Genomic DNA, 27,966 nt, shown 5'->3' with positions numbered 1-27,966 from the left:
ACATGGAACAAGAAAAAAGCAGTGTGGTCACGATGAAGAAGAATAATAGGAAGGGTTCTATAAGCTCCATGTTCATGCATACCGATGGTGTGGACTTCTTGTTGATGATTTTTGGGTTCATTGGGTCCGTTGGTGATGGGCTTATTTCGCTTTTGGTGTTGTTTATCACTAGCTGCTTGATGAACAATATTGGCACTGGTTCTTCAGCAGTTTCTTTATCAGACAGCTTTTTGAATAGCATCAATGAGGTACACTCTCTCTCTCTCTCTCTCTCATACACACACGTGGATACATGCATGCACACAACAAAGAAACAAAATCTAACTGGGTTTGGTTTTTGTGGGTGACAGAATGCATTGTGTTGGGTTCTAAGACTTTAGGTTTAAATGTATTAGAACTTCAATTTGTAATGTTGGCAAACCATGATCAAAACGTTTAGTCTTGTTTTAGACTTGCTCAAAGTATGTGTTTATTGTAAAGATGGAATCAAGTGTACTGTAAGATTTGCTGTGTAAATCTGCCTGGCTCGATCGATCGAGAATTAGACTCGATTGATTGAAGCTCGTGCAGATTTTTTTTTCTATAGAATTTTTCCAACTCAGCCCAAGCCCGTTTCACATATAGAGTTTTATGTTTTGTCTTAAGTATAAAAAGAAAAACCCTAGCCACGTTTTGAGGTTGCTCTTTATGCTATGTGTGTGTGAATCTCTTGTGAGATCAAGAGGTGTTTGCCTTCATACATGCTTAGGGTTTCCAATCTCAAGATTGATGTCGAGAGCTTAGTGATTAATTCAGTTGCTGATTCAAGAGCTTAAAGATATACAAGCGGGAGTGGTTGTGCTAGCTGTGAATCTAAGAGAGAAGTAGTCAGTGGACTTGGAGCTGTCACGTGGTCATGATAGTAAGTTTCCTACTCGAGGTAGCAATAGGATGTTAATAGTCTAAATCACTATTATGTAAACTTCAATTCTCTATAGTGGATTTGTTTACCTTGAGGATAGCTAGGTTAAATCCTCCCCAGGTTTTTTACCGGTTTGGTTTTCCTGGGTTATCATATCGTTGTGTTCTTTATTTTCCACACTTATTAATGATATGATTTATATGTGTTAACCTAGTTCTGCATAATTTACCTAAGTTAATCACTTAGCTAAATAACTAGGTTAATTTGGTTGTGTTTAAGGGGTCTAAAAATGTACACATTGGCTCTAGTGTACTTGGCTTGTGGGTCATTTGTAGCTTGTTTCCTAGGTGGGTTTCACTGTGATAATTTTTTTTTTTTGTTTGAATTTATCATAGATTAAATTGTGATTGGTTATGAAAATTTTTGATTTTCTTGTTTTTTTGTTTTTCTGAGGGGTATTGTTAGACAAGAACAGGTGAGAGACAAGCTGCAAGAATGAGAGCTAGATATTTGAAAGTAGTGCTAAGGCAAGATGTGGGTTACTTTGATTTGCATGTGACAAGCACATCCGAGGTCATCACATGTGTCTCTAATGAAAGCCTTGTAATCCAAGATGTTCTAGGTGAAAAGGTCTTTTGAAAGTTCAAATATGTGTATAAACACCCTTGAACGTTTAGACCCCCAATTTACAAATTAACCAATTCAAGTTTTATGTCAAACAACTAGTGTGCGGAAAATGAACATAAGCTATAATATGGAATTGGATAAACTATCTAAACCAAATTAAAATCACAACCCACAGCAGATAATAAAAGGCAAAGATAAAAGGGAAGGAAGATGCAAACACAAAGATAACACGCGATGTGTTATCGAACAGGAAACCGAAGCCCTCGGCGTAAAACCTCTCCGCCGCCCTCCAAGCGGTCAATAATCCACTAGAAAATGTAGTTGGGATACATGAACAGCAATAGACCCTCCAACCCTAATCTACCCGATGTACCTAAGCCCTCCAAGCTTCTTGCTCCAACGAGGTTGCGCCGAACCTTTTTCTTTTCTAGCTTACCGGATTCCGCTACTTGACCATAGCATCCGCCATCCTTGGCATCTTCCAATACTTCCCAAAGCTCCAAAAACACTCAACACTCTAAATGTGCGTGGGCAGTGTTTGGATAGAAATCTCCTCTCAATAGGTCTGACAATGAGAGAGGGAATGAGAAGAGACTACAAAGATTTCTCTCTAAGAATGAGTAGCTCTCTCTAATTAAGTGGGTGTTTTGAAGAAACCTCTCTTAGAGTTTTTCTTTCTAAATGGCCACACATATTTTGTGGGAATGAGGGCTATTTATATTGGTGTGAGAATGGAATGCGAAGAGTCAGTTTTTCCAAAACAGGGCTGGCTGGCGACTTGACCTCGCGACTTGACTGAGTCGCGAGTTCAAGCTGCGAGCTAACTGAGTGGCCAGTCTGGATTTTTGTCCTGTAGTGCTCCAACTGGCATGACTGTTCAGCTCCCCTGCATGCTCTGCACGTGTGCAACTTTTGGCGGCTTGCAAGCCGCGAGCCTCTCGTGAGTCCAGCCGCGAGTCCCTACTTCACTGCACAGTCTTGAGCATTTCTTCACACTCTTTCACACACTACCCTTACATGATTTCCACCTAAATACAGGGTTTCTAAGTGCTGTATTACAAGCAAATATGTCACGGAATAAAGTCAACACATGGTTGATTAAATTCAACCTTACAATCTCCCCCTTTGGCTATTCCGTGACAAAAAACCCTAAAATAGACTCTAGACTTAAACGTGAGTTTGGAAACAATGGCAAAACTCACTCACACCTAAATCTAGAAACTGTGAAGCTTTTGAATCATATGAACATGAATCTCCTGAAACACAACAATACACCATGATCATTGTATGCAGAAAAGCATGAAATGCATATGAAGTAGGCATGATGTGATCAAGCAAAGATGGACTTAAGAAACAAACCATGGCTTGATCAAACAAGTAATCACTACAAGGTAGTGATCACAATGCTCATTCACACTTGGAATGAACACTTGAACATACAAGCTAACAAGAACAATGCAAGTTACTTGTATGCCCAACACTCAACCAATGCATAATACACTAAGTATATGCATCTAGGAACAATCCTACAAGGGCACAAGAGTGACAGTACTTAACCAGAGAATGCATGACATTTGGATAGAAGTACTGATTTAGCAAAATCATAGAGGCTGCATAAAGTATGGTACAAACCATGAAGCCTACAAGCATGCATAAAACATAAGCCTAAAAGCTTACATAAGTAACATGGGTACAAACCACAAAATACTGAATATAAACTTAAACAATATAAACTAAAAGTGCTTAAAGTTTCTCCCCTTCAAAGTGATGATAGGCTGTGATGCACTTGGAACATATATACTTGTAACCTGAAACACTTGCACAAAACATATTAGACTCTCAAGGTAAAGCAAGTAATAAAAGGACAAGTATAATGTAACAAGTAAATTGTGATCAAGTAAACATGATGTGAAACATGTGAGCAACTTAATCATACACCAAAACAGTTATATAGAAATTACTACAATGATCACATAGCAAAGCAAATGATCATCCGAGCATGCATTCAATGGAGCACAATAACATAGGGATATATGCATGTCCAAAACAAAAACATGATGCGATGAGAACCACAAAGCATAACTCAAAGCACCATAAAGCCAACAATAAAACAAACAAAACAAAGTTTTCTTATGATCTCAATGTCTTCTCCCCCTTGGTATATGCATCTCCCCTATGGAATAACTCTCCCCCTACAAATGTGCATGAGAAATAGAATTTCTCCCCCTAAGGATGTGCACAGGAGTCATATAGAAATGACAAAACACTCCAGTATACTCTCTAGAGTATACTCTCCCCCTTTTTGTCAAGAATAGACAAAGGGTCAAGGAGAAATGAGGGCAAGAGATGAAGGAACGAACAAAGATAATGATGCATGAGGGGTAAGAGATGAATGAGAAAATGAAGCTCAAATCAAAGACAAAGTAAAATGCTACAAAGCATAAGGTAGACATGACATGCTAGGATGAATAAGTAAGGTCTAGACCAATGCATGACAAGGGTAGCAAAGGTGTGTGCAAGAGGTGGCTGTGTGCAATGCCTGACCAATGCATGAAAAATGCACATATGGGGCAAGGTGTGTTAAATACACAACCAATGAACCAAACATGTTCCTAATAAGGAAACATGAGAAACCCCAAAGTTTGGTACTCATCGGAGTCCAAACAAGCGAGAAAATGTCTAAGAGGCATTTTATCAAACACCTAGCATGCACACTATGAACAATAATGTGAAACAATGCATGAACAACATGAAATCCACCCTTAATACATGTTCTTTCTGCCACAAGGGGCTAACATCCAATGCAAATCAGTAAAAGAAAACAATCCCATGAAGAAATTTGACAAAAAATAAAGTTTTCCCATCTCAAAATCATAAACAAATGCGAACAATTCAAAGGGAAAAACACAAAAACAAGTAAAATAGAGTTCAAGATAGAAAACCCATACCTGTTACTTGAAGATTTTTGAGTTGAAAAGAGGCAACAATGGAGTTTGAAAAATGGGTGCACGGAGTGTTTGGGAAGGAAACAGTTGAGAAAGAAGATGAACAGTCATAAAAGTTCGAGGGAAAACTGAAAAAGATTTAAAAACTGCCCCTATTTTTGCCAAACACGCGTTTTTCGCGACTGAAGAGAGTCGCCACAAAGGCACCAGTTCAAGCCGCCAAAACACTCAAAGATAAAAATTTGAAAAATTTTTCTAAGTGTTTTTCGCGACTGGAAAGTCTACCCACGAGAAAGTCGTGAGCTGAGCTGCGAAAATCTCTGAGTAACCCTCGCGACTGGACCTTCCACTCGTGAACAAGTCACCAAAAATGACCCGTGAATAAGTCGCCAAAATAGGGCAAAACTAAATTTTTGAAATTTTCAAATTTTGAGAACAAAATACTTTCCAAAAACACCTAAAACTCTGAAAAATATTTTTGTGCTTAAATTAGCAAAGATTGAGCATGTGAAAACACATTTCATCAAGTACAATCACACAAATGATTATGGCATTTATCAAACATAAACTTGTGTGTTATGTGTGGATATCAACAATGAGATAGTCCTTAGTCTAGTGTGAAGCTTCAATGATCAATTCAACCAAGGCATACACAATTAGCACTAGATCATGTGAACTATCTCAATTATAGAAATATGTATATATGACCTCCCACAAAACTTGTTAACATATCTTGGAGCTTTACATTTGACTCCACTTTCAATCATAACAATTGATCTTTTTGATCTTTTGAGACAATCACCTTTCATTGTGAGAGTGATATTTGATATTTCACTTTAATGAACTAGCCTTTGGCTTTTAGAATAAACAATAACTTTAATTTTAGGTCGCTTACCCTTTTTCCTAGTCGAATACTAGAGTGTGCGACAGGCTTTTGCAGCTCAATATCTCTTTTCATTTGGAGATTTATATTTGGTGAGCTCTTTTTAGCAAAAACAAAAATAAAGAGTGGGAAGATATATAGACACAAGTCTATGCATGTCTTAAGATCATCATAACCATTCACTAATCATTCATGACAAGTTTGAAGATCTATTTACAACAATCACATAGATTTCAAGATTTCTCCCACAGTGATATGAGTGCAAAGAAACAAACAATGCTCAAAAATGCACAAAGCCATTAGCACAAAGGTATAAGACAAAACAAGTTTTGAGACAAAAGCTCAACAATGTCAATCAAACTTTTTGATTTTCTAATTTTTATGTGATTTTTGGATTTTTGACACTAGAAGAAAAAGATTGATCAAAAACAAAAAAAACAAAATCAAAAGTATGCACAAGTAGACAAGCAAACAACCAAACATCGTCGCAAAGCATAGGAAGTATTAATGCATGGACATGTTGTAATGCTTATGCATGAGTACCCTTTTTCACCCACACGTCACTTACGTTTGGGGTGATTTCCTTATAGGATTGGGTACGGGAGTTAGGGCTTTCAAACCTTCGTGAAAAGCTTTCCAAGCAGTTGGTGAAGGCACCAATCATCTTCATCACGTTCATCATTCCGGGATCACCATTTTGATCTCTAGATTGTTCACCTGCCCAATTTCTTCTATCATTTCTAGGTCCTCGTGACCTTTGAGGAGTTGCACTATTCTTTGCTCTCAGCTTTTGGCAATTTGGTCGAGTATGCCCTTGAAGTCCGCAATGATGACACACATAAGTTGATCTAGGACCTCTTTGTGGTCGTGGCCAAGACTTGGCACGAGATTCAGACCTGCCCACAGATTCATTACGGGAATTCAACATCCGTTTGTTCCTCACATTTCTTTTCTCCTCAATCTTGGACTTCTCAGTAGTAGGACCAACATCAGCTGATTCTTTGACCTTTATAAACTTCACTTCTTTAGTGACATTTCCAGATGAGCTACTTCCTCCGGTATATCCCAACCCGGATTTGTCTGAAAAGCTCTTTTGAGATGAAATAACATCATCTAGCTTCTTGGTGGTGACCCTCTCAATTTTGGCATTTGCTTGCACAACCTCTTGCTCAAGAAATCTCACTTTTGTGTAAGCTTCTGATAGCTCACCATTCAGTGTTTCTATCTCACATTTGGCCTCCCTATATCAGATTAGGAGACTTTTATAATCCTCATCTGCCTTCTTCATTTTTCTCACAGCTGCCTTGGCCACCCTTGTGTACTTACCTGACTTCTCCAGGAGTGAGTTATAATTCTCTTGAAGATTGGCTGTGTTATCATCTTCTTCAACATCTGATTCTTCAACAATTCCCAGTGATTCTTCATCACTATGTTCTCCAAGGTCTCGTACAAGCAAATTCAACTCGTCTGAAGACTCAACATGAGTAATAGTCATAAAAGCTGAGTAGTTCCCCTCTCCATCACAACTTTCTTCAGATTCTGAGTCGGATGAATCCGAGTCACTCAATGTCGTGGCATACACTTTGCCTTTCGATTTCAAATAATTCGGACATTCTTTCTTAAAGTGTCCATGCCCGTTACATTCGAAACAAGTGACACCTTGTGTAGGTTAGGATTCTTTTCCATCTTTCTTTTTGAATTCCCTTTTCTCCCTTCCTGAACTTTGGAATTTTCCTTTATCACCAAATTTGCCATTATTTTTGAATTTCAAGAATTTTCTGAAATTTTTAACAAGGTATGCAACATCTTTGTCAACCACATCTTCTCCCGATGAGTCATGATCTTCCACCTTCTCATTAATGGTCTTAAGAGTAAGAGATTTACTCTTCCGTTGATTGGGCAGCGACATCTCATAAGTCTGAAGAGAAAAAACCAGCTCCTGGACTTTGATGTCATCAAGGTCCTTGCTCTCTTCAATCGCTGTCACTTTAGCACGAAAACTTTCCGGCGAAGATCGAAGGATCTTCCTTACAATTTTAGAGTCCTCCGTTTTCTCTCCCAAATTGAACTTGCTGACAATTACTTCATTCAGCTTGCTATAGAAAGAGTCAAAGGACTTATCCTCACTCATTTTTAACTCCTCAAACCGAGTGGTTAGCATCTGCAGCTTGGTGTCTTTTACCTTCTTCGTGTCTTCGTACGTGGTCTCCAATATCTCCCATGCTTTTTTAGCAACGGTAATATGAGAGATCTTGTGAAATTCATCTGGAGACACACCACAGAAAATAGCATTGAGTGCTTTACTGTTAGCATTGGATGCAGCAAGTGCTGCCTTATCCCATGTGGATTTGGCTTCCTTAGGCCTGGTCCAACCTATCTCAACAACATCCCAAATAGATTCATCAATAGAACACAGAAAAGCTCTCATGCGAACCTTCCAAAAAGCATAATTACTACCATCAAAATATGGAGGTGCATTTAGGGATTGAGACCGATCCATCTCAAAAGGGGTCAAGGATCACACAATGGTAATGAAACCACTAGAGGTGTACCCGCTCTAATACCAATTGAAAGTTCAAATATGTGTATAAACACCCTTGAACGTTTAGACCCCCAATTTACAAAGGGTCTATTGCTGATCATGTATCCCAACTACATTTTCTAGTGGATTATTGACCGCTTGGAGGACGGCGGAGAGGTTTTACGCCGAGGGCTTCGGTTTCCTCTTCGATAACACATCGCGTGTTATCTTTGTGTTTGCATCTTCCTTCCCTTTTATCTTTGCCTTTTATTATCTGCTGTGGGTTGTGATTTTAATTTGGCTTAGATAGTTTATCCAATTCCATATTATAGCTTATGTTCATTTTCCGCACACTAGTTGTTTGACATAAAGCTTGAATTGGTTAATTTGTAAATTGGGGGTCTAAACATTCAAGGGTGTTTATACACATATTTGAACTTTCATCTTTGATTAAATTCCAAGTCCTACTACAATTTTTATAAACTTATTTTAAGACTAAGACTTGGTGTTTTTTTTTTTAATATTACTAGTCGCTAACCCGTGCGATGCACGAGATTGTTTTAAATCAAATGTTAACATGTTCAGGTTTAAATATTTCTCTAATTTTAATTATTGAAAGCTAAATTAACTCTAATATAAGATGAAACATGTAATTATGATGAAACTATCAAAATATTACACATAAAATCATTAAAATGAGATAAATACAAATATTATGAAGTAATATATTACAATAATCATAATGTGCTCTTACATTTGGTTGAATAAGCATTACAAAAGAACCAGTAAATAGAATAAATATACAATTGTGCTTACATCTTCAAGCTTTATCCAATGCTTTTCAAGAATCTATTTCCTCCTTTTCTTATGCTCTTCTCTTTTCTCAACTTCTTCAAGCTACTTTATTTTTCGCCAAATTAGTATCAAGTATAACACCAAATTATACCAATTCATCAAAGATTTACAATGTATAACCAAACACTCTTAATGTCAATAAATTTCATAATAACCCCACCCCAACTATTGAATTATTAAAAAAGTTCAATATGTCTATAATCTTCATGAAAATAAGTATTCCATTGGTTTTCGTCATGAAATTCATAAATAAATAACAAAATAGATTATTCACACACAAAAAGGTATTATCTTTTTGTGAAACATTTTTAAATTGTACTATATGGTTTTATTCAAACATTAAGAATACAAAAGCCACAAATCTAGATATTTATGGCATTTAGTTCAAGTGCCAAACCAAAACTAAAGGCATGCCTAAGTGCAGTTCACAAAGGCTTTGTGGCATTGCACAATGTAGGGATGTGTGATTAAATAATGCATATATATTTGTATGCTTCAATAAGTTGCAAGGGTACCAAACAATAGTGATTTATGAACAACACACTTGGTTGCATTCTAGTAGCAGTAGTAGCAGAGTAGTATTGGCAGTTGTAGCTCTGACAAACTATAAGTACAATACACATTCACACACCAGACATTTAAAACATTAAATACAAGGCCCTACAGATGGCACAATAGCCCACATATTTGGTATGAAAAATGCATCTATATGGAGAAAATGTCATCTGATAATTCACCTATTTTTAACTTCCAAACTATGCATTGGAAGATGGAAATTAGGTATTACAGCTGCTTGTGGAGACCTCCACTTTGCGTTCCTACCTCATAGCAATAGAGAAAATGAAATTAGCAAAATTAGCAAAACAGAGTTTTTGGCAAGAAGACTTGGCCCCTTTCTCAAGTTTCATGCCAGCACTTGTTAGCATTAGAGTTCAGCAAAGGGACAACCCTCCATACAAATATAAATCAATCTATAAAGATCAATTATATGTCTAAAAGACTAAGTAAAAAAGTAACAAACCAAGAGAAATTAATTGCAAAAATAAATCAAATGTATACAAGACTATGTAGCTGAGCAGATATTGTATTTCATTTGATTCTCAAAACAAAAGCTTAACACAGCGGTCATTCTAGTTCCCTAACGACAACCCCGCCATGCTCCCCCCCCCCCCCCCAAAAAAAAAAACCCAAAGAAATAGGCAGTTGAAGGCTCAATTGTAGCAGGAGTTGTAGTAGCAATCACAACAGTAGTCATCAGAGTCTCAAATTTATCAGATTTCCCCAGCACAATTTCAATCTAAATTCAGGGGAATAGAAAGTCAAAAACCTAAAAGAAAGAGATCATAAATAATCATAATTTTTTAAAGCAAATTTAACAAACTAAACCAAGATACCCAAATGCACACCACCCCTTCCCCCAAAGAAAAAGAAAAAAACCACCTTGGCCTTTTGAACACCACGACCCTTGTTCTCGTCTTTCATGCCAACAGTAGATGTCAAAACTTTTGTTCAATTTTGTAAACAAAAATCATCACTATTATCATGTACATGGAATGATTATTAGCATTGGGACAATGGGATTCTTACTCTTTTCAGTAGCCAGTCCATTGTTCTTCAAAATCTCAGAGATTGTGACAACTGTAGTGATTGCTGTAATGAAATAAAATATGTGAAGAATTTTAGCAAGTATGATAATTCTTAACCCAAAAAAGAACATACAAAATTGAAATAGATGGTGAGAAAAAGCATTGAATTAGAAAGTATACAAAGTTGCACAATGTGAATTATAAAAGTTCCACGATTACCCTATCCTCGGTTTTTCTGTGAAGCAAAGGCACATAGTCAAACATATCAAATTCATTGATCTTGGATAAAGAAGAAAACTCAAGGCATTATAAAAAGTTGCAATTGCTAATTATTCATGAAATCTTCAACCCATAGTTGATTATATATAGCACAAGAAAATCATATTTCAATTAAATTTTGTGTTTTCTTTCTTTTCCCTCAATTATTCAACAAATGGAAAAGAAAAGAAAAGAAAAAAAAAAACACATATTTTTCTTGTTGGGGTATAAAACTGAGGAAAATGTAATACAAAGAAATTTTGAAGAAAATGTACCCATTCCTAAAGCAGAAAGCTCGACCTCATCGTGCTATTGAATGTATCTTTGCAACAAAGAAAAAACAAAGCTATCTTGTTGTAAAATAAATAAAAATGTGTTAGTCTTTTTCTTTCACCACATTTTCTTTCCATGTGACCAAACAAAGTGTTAAAGATTGATCAAATCCGGACTTTTTCATTTCCTCCATTATGTCATCTCATAAGTCTTAAACCAATTGCATTCTAATCTATAATCTTGGGATCCAATTCAACAATCTTACAATTATTCAATCTTCCTCTAAATATTTACTCAGAATTTTGTCTCCAAGATTGGATAAAAGAAAACCAAAAGAAAAAAAACTCATCTTCGATAAATGAAAACTCATCATTTGCTTAATTACTTGGAAAAAATAGAAAGAAAACTAAACTAATGTTCCTTCTTTAATTCTCGCTTCCTTCGTTTTCTCAACAACCAAACAAATCAAGAAAGAATCACATAACAGATCTACATTCTACAACCACATATCCATTCCATGAATTCAATTCTACTGAAAGAAACAAACAAAAAAACACATTCTTTATCCTCAAAGAGAAAATTAAACAAAAGCATAAGAACATCGAATCACAAATTGAAACAAAGAAGAGAGAGAGAGAGAGAGAGAGAGAGAGATAATACCTTAGCGAGATTGACGTAGAAGAAGAGTGGTTTCTTGGTGTTGGAAACCTGAATTCGGTTCTTCTTCTAAGGCTCAGTGGGTGCAGTTGATTGAATTTGCTAAAATATGAAAGAGAGAGCATTGCAGCCAATAATTGAAAATAGCACTACCAGCTCCAAACCCATCAATCTATGCTAATCATTCAAAAGAAACACTCCCAAACGTAGCCTTAAATCATATTTAACAGCCAAAACCAATAGAACAAAACCCAAAATCAAAACCACAAATTTACTCCAAATAAAGAGAATAGGTAAGGGGGAAAACCTAAAATTAAAAATGAAAGTTCAAATAATGTATAAAACACCCTTGAACATTTAGACCCCCAATTACAAAATAACCAATTCAAGTTTTATAACAAACAACTAGTGTGCAGAAAATGAACAAAAGCTATAAACATAATTGGTAAACAATCTAAGCCAATTAAAATCACAATCACAGCAGATAATAAAAGGCAAAGATAAAAGGGAAGGAAGATGCAAACACAAGGACAATACTCGATGTGTTATCGAAGAGGAAACCGAAGCTCTCGTCATAAAACCTCTCCGTCGCCCTCCAAGCGGTAAGTAATCCAATAGAAAATGTAGTTGGGATATATGAACAGTAATAGACCCTCCAAGCCTAATCTACCTAGTGTACCTAAGCCCTCTAAGCTTCTTGCTCCAACGAGGTTGCGTTGAACCTATTTCTTTTCTAGCTTCTCGGATTCCGCTATTTGACCATAGCATCAACCAATGTAGATTGGTTCCTTCCTAACTGCTTCCCAGAACACCAAACAGCCCTCTCATAGTAATGGATATGGTGAGAATAGGTTTTGATAAAAGACCTCTCAAAGGTTTAACAATGGAGAGGAAGAGAGTTGAGGAATTTGAAGAGACTCTTATGTAAAGATTGTAGATGAATCAATCTTGTTTTACTCTAGGGTTTCTCTCTCAAAGTTCTCTCTGGAAGCTTTCTTTTTTATGTGGGTATAAGGGGTATTTATACTGGGGTGAGAATGGAATGTGAAGAGTCAGGTTTTTCAAAACAAGGCTTGGCCTCGTGGCTTGACTGAGTCGCGAGATCCAGCCGCGCAATAACAGAATGGCCAGTTATCCTATTTTGTCCTGTAGTGCTCCAGCTAGCATGACGCTTTAACTTCTGGCATGCTTGGCACGTGTGCTACTTCTGGCGGCTTGAAGCCGCGAGTCACCCGCGAGATCAAGTCGCGAGTCTTTGTTTCCTTGCACACTCTTGTGCATTTCAACACTCTATCTCACTCACTACCCTTACAACAATCCCACCTAAATACAGGGTTACTAAATGCTGAAATACAAGCAAATTTGGCACGGAATAAAACCAACAAGATGGTTGATTAAATTTAACGTTACAAAAATAAAAACATCACTAACCATTCTTTAAAATGCCAAGAGATGAAGCCCATGTAGAATTTGATCTTCCATAGGGTTTCCCTAGGTTCAACGAAGCCAACATCATTCAAATCCTCAGTAGGTTGCCTTTCCGTGGTGGCGGCGATTCGTGGTGGCGGCAATCTGTGGCGGCGGCGACGACAGTGGGAGAATCTGAGTTTTGGGTTTTGATTTTGGAGGAAGGAAATGGTGAGTTTTGGGTTTAGGGGAAGGAGAAGTTAGCATTTGAGAAGAGAAGAGAGAAGTATCGGGTTTTGTAAGGTTTTGTAACGTGTATTTGGTTAGGAAAAATTACATTTATTTTAAATCAAATTTAAAAAATAGAAAAAAAAAAATGTTGACGTGGAAAATTGTGGAAGCTTCAAATGCTTTAGTTTTATATATATATATATATATATATATATATATAGATTAGGTTCCGAACTTAGTGATGAATGCGTCTATGTTCTTTGGAAGCTACATAGCAGCGTTCTTATTGCTATGGAGATTAGCTATTGTGGGGTTTCCTTTTATTGTGCTTTTGGTAATACCTGGTTTGATGTATGGGAGGACTCTAACTGATAAGGGAAGAGTATAATCAAGCTGGTACAGTAGCAGAGCAAGCAGTATCTTCTATTAGAACCGTCTATGCCTTTGTTGGTGAAAGCAAGATAATAGAAACATTCTCTTCAGCTTTACAAAGGTCAGTTGAGTTGGGATTAAGGCAAGGCTTGGCCATTGGAAGCAACGGTGTTGTATTTGCTATTTGGTCTTTCATGGCTTACTATGGTAGTAGACTTGTTATGTACCATAACGCCAAAGGTGGAACTGTTTTCGTTGTTGGCACTGCCATTGCCATGGGTGGATTGTAAGAATACACGCACCATTTAACTTATTTGTTTATATATAGCTTTTGAAAGTTTTACATTTTAATATGATTTAACTTACGTATAACTCAACTTTTTAACTTGTCTATGTATAACTTTTTAAAATTTTATGTTTACAATTCAAACTATACAAATGCATAGTAAATATGACACCAAATTATATGATTTTTTCTTTAATTTTTAATTTAAGTGTGACATATTTTGTTTGTGATTGTCTTGTTGAATAGGGCATTTTGGTGATGGATTATCCAACTTGAAGTACTTTGCTGAAGCATCTGCAACAGGAGAACGAATAATGAAAGTGACAAAAAGGGTCCCTAAGATTGATTCCGACAACATGGAAGGTGAAATTATAGAGAATGTTTCAGGAAACGAGGAATTCAAACATGTAGAATTCTCATACCCTTCAAGGCCCGAGAGCATTATCTTCAAAGACTTCTGCTTAGAGATTCCAGCAGGAAAAACTGTGGCCTTATTGGGTGGGAATGGCTCAGGAATAGGGATGGCAATTTTTGCCTGACCTGCGGGTACCCGGCCCAGCCTGACCCTAATGGGCCGGGTTTTACCCGGTCCGATTAGGAATAGGGTCGGGTATGGGTTTTTTTTTTTTTAAAAAAAAACCCGAAGCGGGTTTGGGTTGAGTCCAAGAAACCCGGCTCGAATATAACCCGGTTACTTGAAATTACAAAAAAAACCCCTTATATATATATAGCTACAACTAACCCTATGTCCCTCATTTTTTCAACAGCAGCTCATGCCTCCCTCAATCCCTCCTCACCCTCACTCCCTCATTTCAGCTCACTCACTCTTAGTTACTACCTCATGCACACGGCCTCACTTACTCTCAGTCACTGCCTCATGCCTCGCCTCCCCACCACCATTGAAATCAACTTAACAACAAATTCAAATGAACTCCCACTGAGTCAATTAAACCCACCACTCTGAAATTGGCTGAAATGGGTTTCGGTCAGATCGGTCAAACCGTTTGTGTGTGTGTGTGTGTGTGTGTGTGTGTGAGAGAGAGAGAGAGAGAGAGAGAGAGAGAGAGAGAGAGAATCGTTGATGAAGATTGAGTCTAGATGGCAGTAGATGGTAGTGGCAAGCAATGGTCACAATTAATGGGTGTTAACCGACAAAGAGCTTGAAATGTGAAATGGAGAGAAGAGAAAGAAAAGCTGGCCATGGAGTGAAGAGAAAGAAAAGTCTGGCCATGGAGTTTTGATTTTGAACGGTGGGGAACAACGAGTTGCGAGTTGGGAAGAGAAAGAAAAGTGGGGAACGATAGTGAACAGCAAGTTTTGATTGGGCTTCAAATTTTTTTTTTTTGGTTGGGCCACGGATGGGCCCAAATTTGGCAGGGTTTAACGGGGCCTAGCTGGGACAAGTCTGGGCCCTCCAAAAAAAAAAAAACGGCTTAGTAAACAAGCTAGGTCCGGGTCGAGGGTTTGGGCCTGCAGGTCGGGTCCAAGTATGGAAAAACCCGACCCGAACCTGACCCCGACCCGTTGCCATTCCTACTCAGGAAAATCCACTATGATATCACTGCTGCAAAGGTTTTATGAACCATTTTCCGAAGAAATACTTCTTGATGGGGTTGCCATTAATAAGTCACAAGTCAAGTGGCTAAGGTCATAGATGGGTTTGGTGAACCAAGAGCCTACACTGTTTGCAACCACAATTAAGGAAAACATACTCTTTGGTAAGGAAAATGCTACAATGGAAGAGATTGAAGAGGCTACCAAAGTTTCTAATGCTCATAATTTCATTAGTCAGCTGACTCAGGGATATGATACACAGGTTAGTTCTGCTTATTTGTCAGAGCTTACCCATTTTGACATTATCATCATCATTATTAATGTCTTCTTCTATACCAATTGCCAGAGCTTGCCCATTTTGACATTATTTATTTATTTTTCTATTTGTTGGTAGTTATCAACATATAAGTCATAACATCTAGAATTATTATTTGGTGCCCCACTAGCACTATATGCATATACTATTTGACAAATGTAATTTAAGGTTTTAAACCAATCTTATCTAGAGGAAGTGGTATTCCATGCATCAGATGCATGTTTCCTCCTTCTCACATGGAGGTAGACCCTACACGTGTGGGGTTCACCTCCATGTGAGAGGGAAGAAATATGCATCCGATGCATAGCATATTTTCTCTATCCAAAAGGCACAACTCATGAGCACCAAAATATCCCAAATAAATCTGTAAAGAAAATATTAAAGTTATCATTATTATTATTTTTTTATTAAAAGAATTTAAAAACTGTGAATATGAGTGATGTCTCATCAATAACATACTAAATGAGGCTTTAAATTATTTTTCGTGTGTTAAAATTGACTAATGATGCTAGAGATGCTTATAATTCTTATTGCATAGTATTTACAATGACGCATCACTAGTCACAAAAGGCATTATTTTAGACAAATATTTATCATATTATTGAAATCCAACCATTACATTTTCGTTAATTTATGAAATTTATATAATAAAATTTGTAATATCTTCAACTATTTTCAAAACTAACTGTTCGGTTCTAAATATTTAGTATAAATGTTTAGATTCTAAATTTATGTATGTTGGCAAATCGAGAACAAAAATGTGTCTAAATTAGGTGTTAGACATTGCTTAAGATTGTTCAAGTCAAGATTCAAGAACTGTTAAGTTGCAGAAAGAAGTGTTCAGATTATGTGAAGCTCGATTGATCAAAAGAAAGGTTCGATCGATAAAACATCATATTCTGCAAATTTTAAATCAGGCCCAAAGCCCATGAAAACGTTTAGGGTTTGAGTTAAACACTACTTAGTATAAAAGGAAAACTCTAACTACATTTTAGAAGTTCTTGGAAGTCTTGTGAGTTACTCCTGTGAGATTTGTGAGGTTTTTGTAGTCTTCTAACTTAACAAGTATCTACCGGAATGAGATTTACAATCAAGAACTAGTGGAAACAAGTTGCTGCATAAAGATCTACTACTAATGGTTATCTAAAACCTTTGAGTAAGATCTCAAAGTCACAAAATGTGGGTGTTTGTGTTTAGCAAATTCAAATGAAAGGGTCCATGGAGTTAAAACAACACATGGTCATGTGAGTAAGTTTTACAAGAGCTAGTTTTAGATTTTAGGGAGAAAATCTATTATATGCTTCCATTCTATCATAGTGAATTTGTTTACCTTGAGGATAGTTAGGTCAAATTCTCCCCAGGTTTTTTACTTTGAAACTGCTGGTTTTATTGGTTTTTTTAGGTCATCATATTGTTTACCTTCTTTACTTTTCTGCACTAAGTAATATGATTGTATGTGTTTAACCTAGATCTGAATAAAAAACTTAAGTATCAATTTGGTTAATTAATTAGGTTAAACAATTTGAGTTTAAAGGGGTTTAAACAAACAAACACTAACCAATCAATTTACGCTTTTTGTAATAAAATTTATAATGAGTTTTGATTGTTTCATATCCAGTAGTGTCCACACTTTTTTACGTTATATCCAAATTATTTTATATCATGTGTAAAATGTGAATATTTTATATGAAAATGTAGAGATCATGTGAAACAATATTTACCTTTATATTAGGCAAAGCTTCCCTTTTGTGGACAAGAGCGCAAGATGGGTCATAGGACATTGTGGTGTCCTCTCAAGTGCTCAAAACCACTTAGGGGAAGCCAAACTACTTGTAATTGCGTTCTATATATATATGGGACAAACAAACCAACAAACTGATGTAATTCATGTGAAATATTATATTCAGTCTTTCGTGCCTAAGAACTTTAAAATAATTATGACCACTCATGAAAAAGGCTGGCAATTAAATTGATAAAAATGACCTAACAACGGATCATATACAAGAATGTTTTCACTCACACGAGTGGGTGTGACATTGAAAGGGAATGAATATGAGCCAGGAATCGTTGAAAATTACAATAAAAATAAACGATCAAAAGCAGGATCCTAATCCAAAAGAAAAGACAGAATAGCTAAAAGGAAGACATAGAACATGTTAGTGGATTTAATTATTTGTGGACTATTCTTCCTCCACTTGCTTTATGAGTAGTATTACATCATAGAGTGGCATGAGAGACTTCCTCAATGTTTCCTACAATGATTGTTTTCCTAATAAACAGTTTACCGTTTAGTATGTGGAACTAGTACCATACCATTACTACCTAACACAAGTTTTTATTAATAGAGTTGGCAAAACATCACAAATATTTATTAATAAATCCAAGATACAAAAATTTTCATTATCCTTTTAAGTAGTTGTTGATGTAACTTCTTGTAATTGACACCAAAAAAAAAAAAAAAAAAAAAGGGTATATGTGAGCTTATATGAAAGTGATTTAACTGCAATCATAACTTAGTATATCAGTCTAATGGTACTAACACTCTTTGGAATATACGGTATTTGGGGTTTGAACTTGCCTCATCTCTTTCCCTATTTACCTAGTGTTAGGACATATGTGAATCATGTTAGGAACATAAGTCAATATAGAATTGACTAATTCTTTGACAAAACGCACTTTACTTGTAATTTGGTAGATCTAGGATATGTTTAATGCTTCAAAGAACAAGAGATCTGAAAGTTCAAATATGTGTAAAAACACTCTTGAACGTTTAGACCCCCAAATTACAACTTAACCAATTCAAGCATTATGTCAAACAATTAGTGTGCGGAAAATTAACATAAGCTATAATATGGAATTGGAAAAACTATCTAAACCAAATTAAAATCACAACCCACAGCAGATAATAAAAGGCAAAGATAAAAGGGAAGGAAGATGCAAACACAAAGACAACACGCAATGTGTTATCGAAGAGGAAACCGAAGCCCTCGGCGAAAAACCTTTCCACGGCCATCCAAGCGGTAAACAATCCACTAAAAAATGTAGTTGGGATACATGGACAGCAATAGACCCACCAAGCCTAATCTACCCAGTGCACCTAAGCCCTCCAAGCTTCTTGCTCCAACGAGGTTGCGCCGAACCTTTTTCTTTTCTAACTTCCCGGATTCTGCTACTAGACCATAGCATCAACCAATGAAGATTGGTTCCTTCCTAACTGCTTCCCAGAACACCAAACAGCCCTCTCACAGTAATGGATATGGTGAGAACAAGGTTTTGGTAAAAAACCTCTCAAGGGTTTGGCAATGGAGAGGAAGAGAGTTGAGGAATTTGAAGAGGCACTTATGTAAAGATTGTAGATGAATCAATCTTGTTTTACTCTAGGGTTTCTCTCTCAAAATTCTCTCTGGAAGCTCTCTTTCTTTTGTGGGTATAAGGGGTATATATACTAGTGTGAGAGAGGAATGTGAAACGTCAGGTTTTTCAAAACAGGGCTGGCTCACGGCTTGGCCTCGTGACTTGACTGAGTCGCGAGATCCAGTCGTGAGATAACTGTATGGCCAGTTGTCCTATTTTGTCCTGTAGTGCTCCAGCTAGCATGACTATTCACCTTCTGGCATGCTTGGCACGTGTGCTGTGTCTGGCGGCTTGCAGCCGCGAGTCACCCGCGAGGCCAAGCCGCGAGTCTCTGTTTTCTTGCACACTCTTGAGCAAACTTCACTCTATTTCACTCACTACCCTTACAACAAGTCCACCTAAATACAGGATTACTAAATGCTGAAATACAAGCAAATTTGGCACGGAATAAAGCCAATTAGATGGTTGAATAAATTCAACCTTACAATCTCCCCCTTTGGCTATTCCGTGACAAAACCCTAAAACAGACTCTAAACTTAACATGTGAGTTGGGAACAGTTGAGCAAAACTCACTCACACCTAACTCTAGAAGCTGTGAAGCACTTGAATCATATGAACATAAGACTCTGAAACACAACAATACACCATGATCATTGTAAGCAGAAAATCGTGAAATGCATATGAAACAGGCAATATGTGATCAAGCAAAGATGGAGTTAAGAAACAAACCATGGCCTGATCAACCAAGTAATCACTACAAGGTAGTGACCACAATGCTCATTCACACTTGGAATGAACACTAGGACATACAAGCTAACAAGCTCAATGCAAGTCTCTTGCATGCCAAACACTCAACCAATGCATAATACACTAAGTATATGCATCTAGGAATAATCCTACAAGGGCACAAGAGTGAAAGTACTTAAAAGAAAATACAATACATTTATATAGAAGTACTGATTTAAACAAAGTATAAAAGGCTACATAAAGCATGGTACACACCATAAAGTCTACAAACTATGCATAAAACATAACCCTAAAAGCTTACAAAAGCAACATGGGTACAAGCCACAAAATACTGAATATAAACTTAAACAATATAAACTAAAAATGCTTAAAGTTCTCCCCTTCAAAGTGATGAGAAACTGTGATGCACTTTGAGCATATATACTTGTAACCTGAAATACTTGCACAAAACACATTAGACCCTCAAGGTAAAGCAAGTAATAAAAGGACAAGTATAATGTAACAAGTAAATTGTGATCAAGTAAACATGATGTGAAACATGTGAGGAACTTGATCATACACCAAAACAGTCATATAGAAATGACTACAATGATCACATAGTAAAGCAAATGATCATCCGAACATGCATTCAATGGAGCACAATAGCATAGGAATATATGCATGTCCAAAACAAAAACATGATGCAATACAAGAAAACAAACATAAAGAGAAACAAACAAAACAAAGTTTTCTTATTAACTCAATATCTTCTCCCCCTTGGTATATGCATCTCCCCTATGGAATATCTCTCCCCCTACAAATGTGCATGAGAAATAGAATTTCTCCTCCTAAGGATGTGTACAAGAGTCATATAGAAATGACAAAATACTCCGGTATACTCTCTAGAGCATACTCTCCCCCTAAGGATGTGCACAAGAGTTATATAGAAATGACAAAACACTCCGGTATACTCTCTAGAGCATACTCTCCCTTTTTTTGTCAGGAATAGACAAAGGGTCAAGAAGAAACGAGGGCAAGACATGAAGGTACGAACAATGCTAATGATGCATGAGGGGTGCGAGATGAATGAGAAAATGAAGCTCAAACCTAAGACAATGTAAAATGCTACAGAGCATAAGGTAGACATGACATGCTAGGATGAAGAAGCAAGGTCTAGACTAATGCATGACAAGGGTAGCAAATGTGTGTGCAAGAGGTGGCTAAGTGCAATGCATGACCAATGCATGAAAAATGCACATGTGGGGTAAGGTGTGTTAAATACACAACCAATGAACCAAACATGTTCCTAATAAGGAAACATGAGAAACCCCAAAGTTTGGTACTCATCAGAGTCCAAATAAGCAAGAAAATGTCTAAAAGGCATTTTATCAAACACCTAGCATGCACACTATGAACAATAATGTGAAACAATGCATGAACATTATGAAATCTATCCTTAATACATGTTCTTTCTGCCACAAGGGGCCAACAACCAATGCAAATCAAACAAAAGAAACCAATCCCATGAAGAAATTTGACAAAAATTAAGTTTTTCCAACCCCTATGATAAAAATCCCAACCAAGAGTACAAAACTCTCCAAAACATAGTCCAAGGATCAAAATTAATGAAAAATTTATAATTACCTTAGAAATGTTAATGGAATGAAAAACCATTCAAATTGGTTGGGTTTTGATGTAAAAATATTGAAAAAAGGGTTTAAGAGAGAACGGGAGAGGTTTAAAACAAGTTTCCCACAAAAAGCCCTTTAAAAAGCTATTTCTGGGCGTTTCGCGACTGGGCGAGTCGCGAGGTTCAGTCGTGAAAATTTTTGTGAGTCACGAGTGAGTCGCAAGAAAGCCGCAAGTCGCGAGGTTCAGTCGCGAAAATTTTAGCGAGTCGCTAGTGAGCCGCGAGTGAGTCGCTAAAAGCTTCTGGATGAACTTGCGACTGGGGTTTCGCAACTAGCGAGTCACCAGCTGAGCCGCGAAAAACTCTGACACCCTGTTTTTCAATACAGAACATGGTTAAACAATGAAAAACAAAGTAAACACTAAACATGAACACAAAGAGTGATAAAAATCACTTCAAAAAACATATAAAATGATCAAAAATCTTTTTGGATTGAACCATATATGATTGAGCACACACACATCACATTTAGACAAGTACAATCTAACAAATGAATAAGACATTCATTGAACATTAGGCATGTGTGTTGTGTGTGTGTATCAAATGTGGAATAGTCCTTAGTCTAGAGTGAAGTTTCAATGATCAATTCAATCAAGTCATACACAACTAGTACTAAGTCAAGTGGTCTATCTCAATTATAGAAATGAACATATATGACCTCCCACAAGAAAACGATTACATACGATGAAGCTTTTTATTTGGCTTCTTTACATTTCATAACATTTGATTATTTTGAATCAAAACATCTCATTTTGAGATAGATGCCTGAAATTTGTGATATTTCAATTTGATGAACAAGCCTTTGGCTTTTTGGGCATCATACAATTTCATATAAGTCGTTTTCCCTTTTTCTTAGTTGAATACTAGTATGTGCGACAGCTTTTGCAGCTCATTATCTCTTTTCATTTTGAGATTTACATATATTAAGCTCTTTAAGCAATAAAAATAAAATAGTGGGAAGAGATATAAGCACAAGTCTACACATGTATCAAAACCAACATGACTATTAACTAATCATTCATGACAATGTTGAAAATCGATTTACAACAATCACACAAAGATGTCAAGATTTTTCCACAAAGATATAAGTGCAAAAATAACAAGTTAAGCTCGTAAATGCACAAAGCCATTTGTACAAAGGTACAAGGCCAAACTCACATGTGATATGTGCTCAAACATATACGATCAAACTTTTTGAATTTTTTTCACTTTTTATGTGGTTTTGGATTTTTTACTCACACAAAGCAGAAACATAAAAGTAAGATTAAGAACAAAACAATGCATACAAATAAATGCAAGATGCACAAAATGCATGATGATATGACATTTAATGCATGAAGGGTCCTACAAAGATCGAAAGAATTAGATCAAGGACCAAAAAGAGCACAAGCTTCAACCATATAAACCCTTCCTCATCCAAACGGAACGATTGTTTGGAATGAGTGTCTCAAGAGAAGCGAGATGAGGGTTGGAAGAATGAGAACCAGAGATGCACATAGTCAAGGAGTTAAGAGCATTAAACATTTTCTTTAACAACATGCTATTTTCACTCAAAACCGATTTACTCTTTTTAGCACAACTTCCAAAAAGCTCAAGTTTCTCTTTTCTTTTGATTCTCTTAAGAGCTTGAAACTTAGAACAATGAGGTCTTAGATGACCAAAGGTACCACAATGGTGACAAAAAATGTATTTAGGTCCATTAGGCTTTTTGGGAAGGGATCTAGCAACAAAGGTTTGTTCTCTTTTTAACTTGGGGCATTGGGGTCTTATATGACCGATCACACCACAATGGTGGCAAGTAGGAACAAATTTAAATCCACTCAATTCCCTATATTGGGACCTAAACAGAGGCTTAGGCTTAAGAGCCTTTCTCTCCACTTTTTGATTTCTTTTGTGTGGAGGAATGTACACCGATTTGTCATTTGAGGTAGAACACACAATAGGCACAAAATCGGGTACCACAACATGATTGCAACATATATTTTCTTCCATTTTAGCAACAGGTTCAGCAATCAAACACTTGGCATGCATCTTAAGAGATTCATTTTCAGATTTAAGATCATCAACAAGTTTGTTAGACAAAACAAGTTTAGCATCCAAGTCCTTATTTAAACATTCAAACTCTTTCAGCTTTTCAAGAGAAATTTCAACAAGATTCTTATATTTCTCAACCAATTTGTTGGATTCATTGAGTTTAGCAATCAAATCATCCTTTTCACAAACTAACTTGCTCAAATTCTTTTGAAACTTCTTAGCTTCTTTCTTCAAGAGTTTGTCAACAATACCCATATATTCAAGTAACATGTCATCACAATTATGAGGATTAACACTCATAGAGGCATTTTCACAAACACATGGCATGTTACAATTAACAATATCCATAGAAGCATACAAAGCATTATCCATGGCAAAATACACAAGGGGTCAAGGATCACACTTAGGTAATAAAACCAAAACAAGTGTACTCGCTCTGATACCAAATGAAAGTTCAAATATGTGTAAAAACACCCTTGAACGTTTAGACCCCCAAATTACAACTTAATCAATTTAAGCATTATGTCAAACAACTAGTGTGCGGAAAATTAACATAAGCTATAATATAGAATTGGAAAAACTATCTAAGCCAAATTAAAATCACAACCTACAGCAGATAATAAAATGCAAAGATAAAAGGGAAGGAAGATGCAAACACAAAGACAACACGCAATGTGTTATCGAAGAGGAAACTGAAGCCCTCGGCGTAAAACCTCTCCGCTGCCCTCCAAGCGGTAAATAATCCACTAGAAAATGTAGTTGGGATACATGGACAACAATAGACCCTCCAAGCCTAATCTATCCAGTGCACCTAAGCTCTCCAAGCTTCTTGCTCCAACAAGGTTGCGCCGAACCTTTTTCTTTTCTAGCTTCCCAGATTCCGCTACTAGACCATAGCATCAACCAATGAAAATTGGTTCCTTCCTAACTGCTTCCCAGAACACCAAACAGCCTTCTCACAGTAATGGATATGGTGAGAACAAGGTTTTGGTAAAAAGCCTCTCAAGGGTTTGGCAATGGAGAGGAAGAGAGTTGAGGAATTTGAAGAGGCACTTATGTAAAGATTGTAGATGAATCAATCTTGTTTTACTCTAGTGTTTCTCTCTCAAAATTCTCTCTGGAAGCTCTCTTTCTTTTGTGGGTATAAGGGGTATATATACTAGGGTGAGAGAGGAATGTGAAACGTCAGGTTTTTCAAAACAGGGCTGGCTCACGGCTTGGCCTCGCGACTTGACTGAGTCGCGAGATCCAGTCGCGAGATAACCGTATGGTTAGTTGTCCTATTTTGTCATGTAGTGCTCCAGCTAGCATGACTGTTCACCTTCTGGCATGCTTGGCACGTGTGCTGTGTCTGGCGGCTTGCAGCCGCGAGTCACCCGCGAGGCCAAGCTGCGATTCTCTGTTTTCTTGCACACTCTTGAGTAAACTTCACTCTATCTCACTCACTACCCTTACAACAAGCCCACCTAAATACGGGGTTACTAAATGCTGAAATACAAGCAAATTTGGCACGGAATAAATCCAATTAGATGGTTGAATAAATTCAACCTTACAAGATTAAGTCTAAGTGTTAAAACCATACAAATCCACCTTTTAAATCTCGATAAATGCTATCTTGAGTAAACTTCACTCTATCTCACTCACTACCCTTACAACAAGCCCACCTAAATACGGGGTTACTAAATGCTGAAATACAAGCAAATTTGGCACGGAATAAAGCCAATTAGATGGTTGAATAAATTCAACCTTACAAGATTAAGTCTAAGTGTTAAAACCATACAAATCTGTCCAAAAATCAAGTGAAGAAATGCTAGATTTTAAAGCTCGACAGATAGCATTTATCGAGATTTAAAAGGTGGCTTTGCCTGATACTCGACAGCTGCTCGATAGATACCCTATCTATTAAGATTTATGAAAATCAAATTTTCAGTTCTGATTTTCATCCAATCCATGTATAGATGTTTGAGCTTTCTTTTCTCACAACCCTAAACATATCTAAGGATTATTTTAAGGGCCGTCATAGCTGATGCATATCAATGCAAAAGTTTTTCACAAGCATATTGTGAACCAGAGACATATACCCTAGTTCATCTTTTTCTTTAAGAAGCTGCTACATTTGCATGCTGTAGGATTTTGTAACCAACAAGTTTCGTGATCTTCATCATGGTGATGAACTGAAGAACTTTGTAGCCAACATCCTTCTCAAGTTGGTATTAGTCGCGTACTTGGATCCGTACATCGAATTAGTTAGTCACGTATTGGGAGCCGTGTATTGAAATGAGAGATTGTCACTACAGAATAAGTCCAATTGGGTATTGGAGTAAATGTTCAACTGTAGGTTGATATAAAGTACTGAGATTTCATTACTTATAACTGCTTGTTGTGATAATAGTGGATTCTCGAGAGTGGTGACTTTAAAATCACACAGCGGGGTTTTTGCCATGTATATTTTCCCCATTTGTAAACAAATCACCGTGTCAACTTTATTTTCCACTGCATATTAACTTACTTGGTGATTTGTTTGTGCTATCGCATTTATTGCATGCTAATTGAATTAATTAATTAACTTGACTAATTAATTAATTGGTTAATTCATCATAAGAGGTTAATACATTCTTGGCCTATCACCTAGTAATTAGTGCCTGTCTGCATTTAACATATCAATGAATCAACAAAGTGCTCGTGAGGAAAATCTAGAAATAAAAACTTGTTGATTTAAGATATAAGTTGTGACAAGAGAGTTGTCTTTAATATTACTCCATATCTATGGTGTTTCCTCATTATAGCTAATGAAAAATGATAAAACACAAGAACAGGTTGTTGAGAGAGGTGTTCAAATGTCAGGAGGACAAAAGCAAAGAATAGCCATTGCACGAGCAATAATCAAGAAACCAAGAATCCTACTCCTAGACGAGGCCACAAGTGCACTAGACTTAGAATCCGAACGAGTTGTCCAAGAAGCTCTTGACAAAGCCTCCGTTGGGTGCACCACAATTGTCATTGCTCACCGATTATCCACCATTCGAAATGTTGATGTGATTGCTGTTGTCAAAAATGGCCAAGTCATGGAAACGTTACAGGTTCACACAACGAGTTAATCGAAAACGAGCATGGTCTTTACACCTCATTTGTAAACCTTCAACAGAGAGAACTAGAAGAGAACACTCATGCTTCATCTTCTATATCAAACATGAACATCAATAACACAAGCAGTCGTAGACTCTCTGTAGTGAGTAGGTCAAGTTCAGCTAACTCAATAGCTGGGCTAAGCCGTGGTGGTTCACTAGGTGATCAAGAAGATGGAATAGTAGAAGATAAAAAAATTCCCAGTTCCATCTTTTCGAAGATTGTTGGCTTTGAATCTCCCAGAGTGGAAGCAAGCTAGCTTAGGTTGTTTAGCTGCTACATTGTTTGGTGCGGTTCAATCATTGTATGCATTTGCAATGGGGTCAATCGTATCGGTGTATTTTTTGACAAGTCATCAGGAGATTAAGGATAAGACAAGGATTTACTTATTGTGTTTTCTTGGGTTGGCTGTGTTCTTGATGGTTGTCAATATTACACAGCATTATAATTTTGCTTACATGGGAGAGTACTTGACCAAGAGGACTCAGAAGGGTACCAGCCTGAAAAAATAACAGGCCTCGTTGAAATTCGTGATGTGTATTTTGCATACCCAGCTAGGCCTGATGTGATCATATTCCAAGGCTTCTCAATCAACATAGAAGCTGAGAAATCAACAGCATTGGTGGGACAAAGTGGGTCTGGAAAATCAACCATCATAGGATTAATTGAGAGATTCTATGACCCAGTTAAAGGTATGGTGAAAATTGTTGGTAAAGATATAAGGTCATACCATTTGAGGTCACTAAGGAAACACATTGCACTTGTTAGCCAAGAACCAACACTATTTTCTGGCACAATTAGGCAAAACATTGCTTATGGAGCATCGGATAAAGTTGATGAAACAGAAATCACTGAGGCCGCTAAGTTAGCCAATGCTCATGATTTTATCTCAGGGTTAAAAGAAGGGTATGAAACATCATGTGGGGACAGAGGTGTGCAATTATCTGGGGGTCAGAAACAACGTATTGCAATAGCCAGGGCTATACTGAAAAACCCATCAGTGTTATTGCTAGACGAGGCAACTAGTGCACTTGATAGTCAATCAGAGAAAGTAGTGCAAGATGCACTGGAAAGAGTCATGGTTGGGGGGACTAGTGTGGTTGTGGCACACAGGTTAAGCACCATCCAAAATTGTAATATGATTGCTGTGTTGGATAAAGGAAAAGTGGGGGAGAAAGGAACCCACTCATCTTTGTTAGCAAAGGGACCAAATGGAGCTTACTACTCACTTGTTAGTCTCCAAAGGAGAGCACCCCAGAATAGCAACTCATTCAACTAATTAATAATAAGTTGTTGTGAGTGAATGGGGATTGAAAATAAAGATTTTGGTTGCCATGAAAGTCGATTGGATTGGTGAAATTGAC

General features: G+C 36.9%; 2 pseudogenes; one reads left to right on the top strand and one right to left on the bottom strand.

Annotated features, from left to right (window-relative positions):
* Positions 1-2: 2 nt before the first annotated feature.
* On the top strand, positions 3-27,881 carry LOC115971722 (annotated as a pseudogene).
* LOC115977714 lies at positions 9,466-11,674 on the bottom strand (annotated as a pseudogene).
* Positions 27,882-27,966: the final 85 nt, after the last annotated feature.

This window comes from Quercus lobata, chromosome 2 (assembly GCF_001633185.2).
Source record: "Quercus lobata isolate SW786 chromosome 2, ValleyOak3.0 Primary Assembly, whole genome shotgun sequence".
Lineage (NCBI taxonomy): Eukaryota > Viridiplantae > Streptophyta > Magnoliopsida > Fagales > Fagaceae > Quercus > Quercus lobata.
Note: the sequence above shows the minus strand (reverse complement) of the source record. Positions and strands in the feature narration are given on the sequence as shown.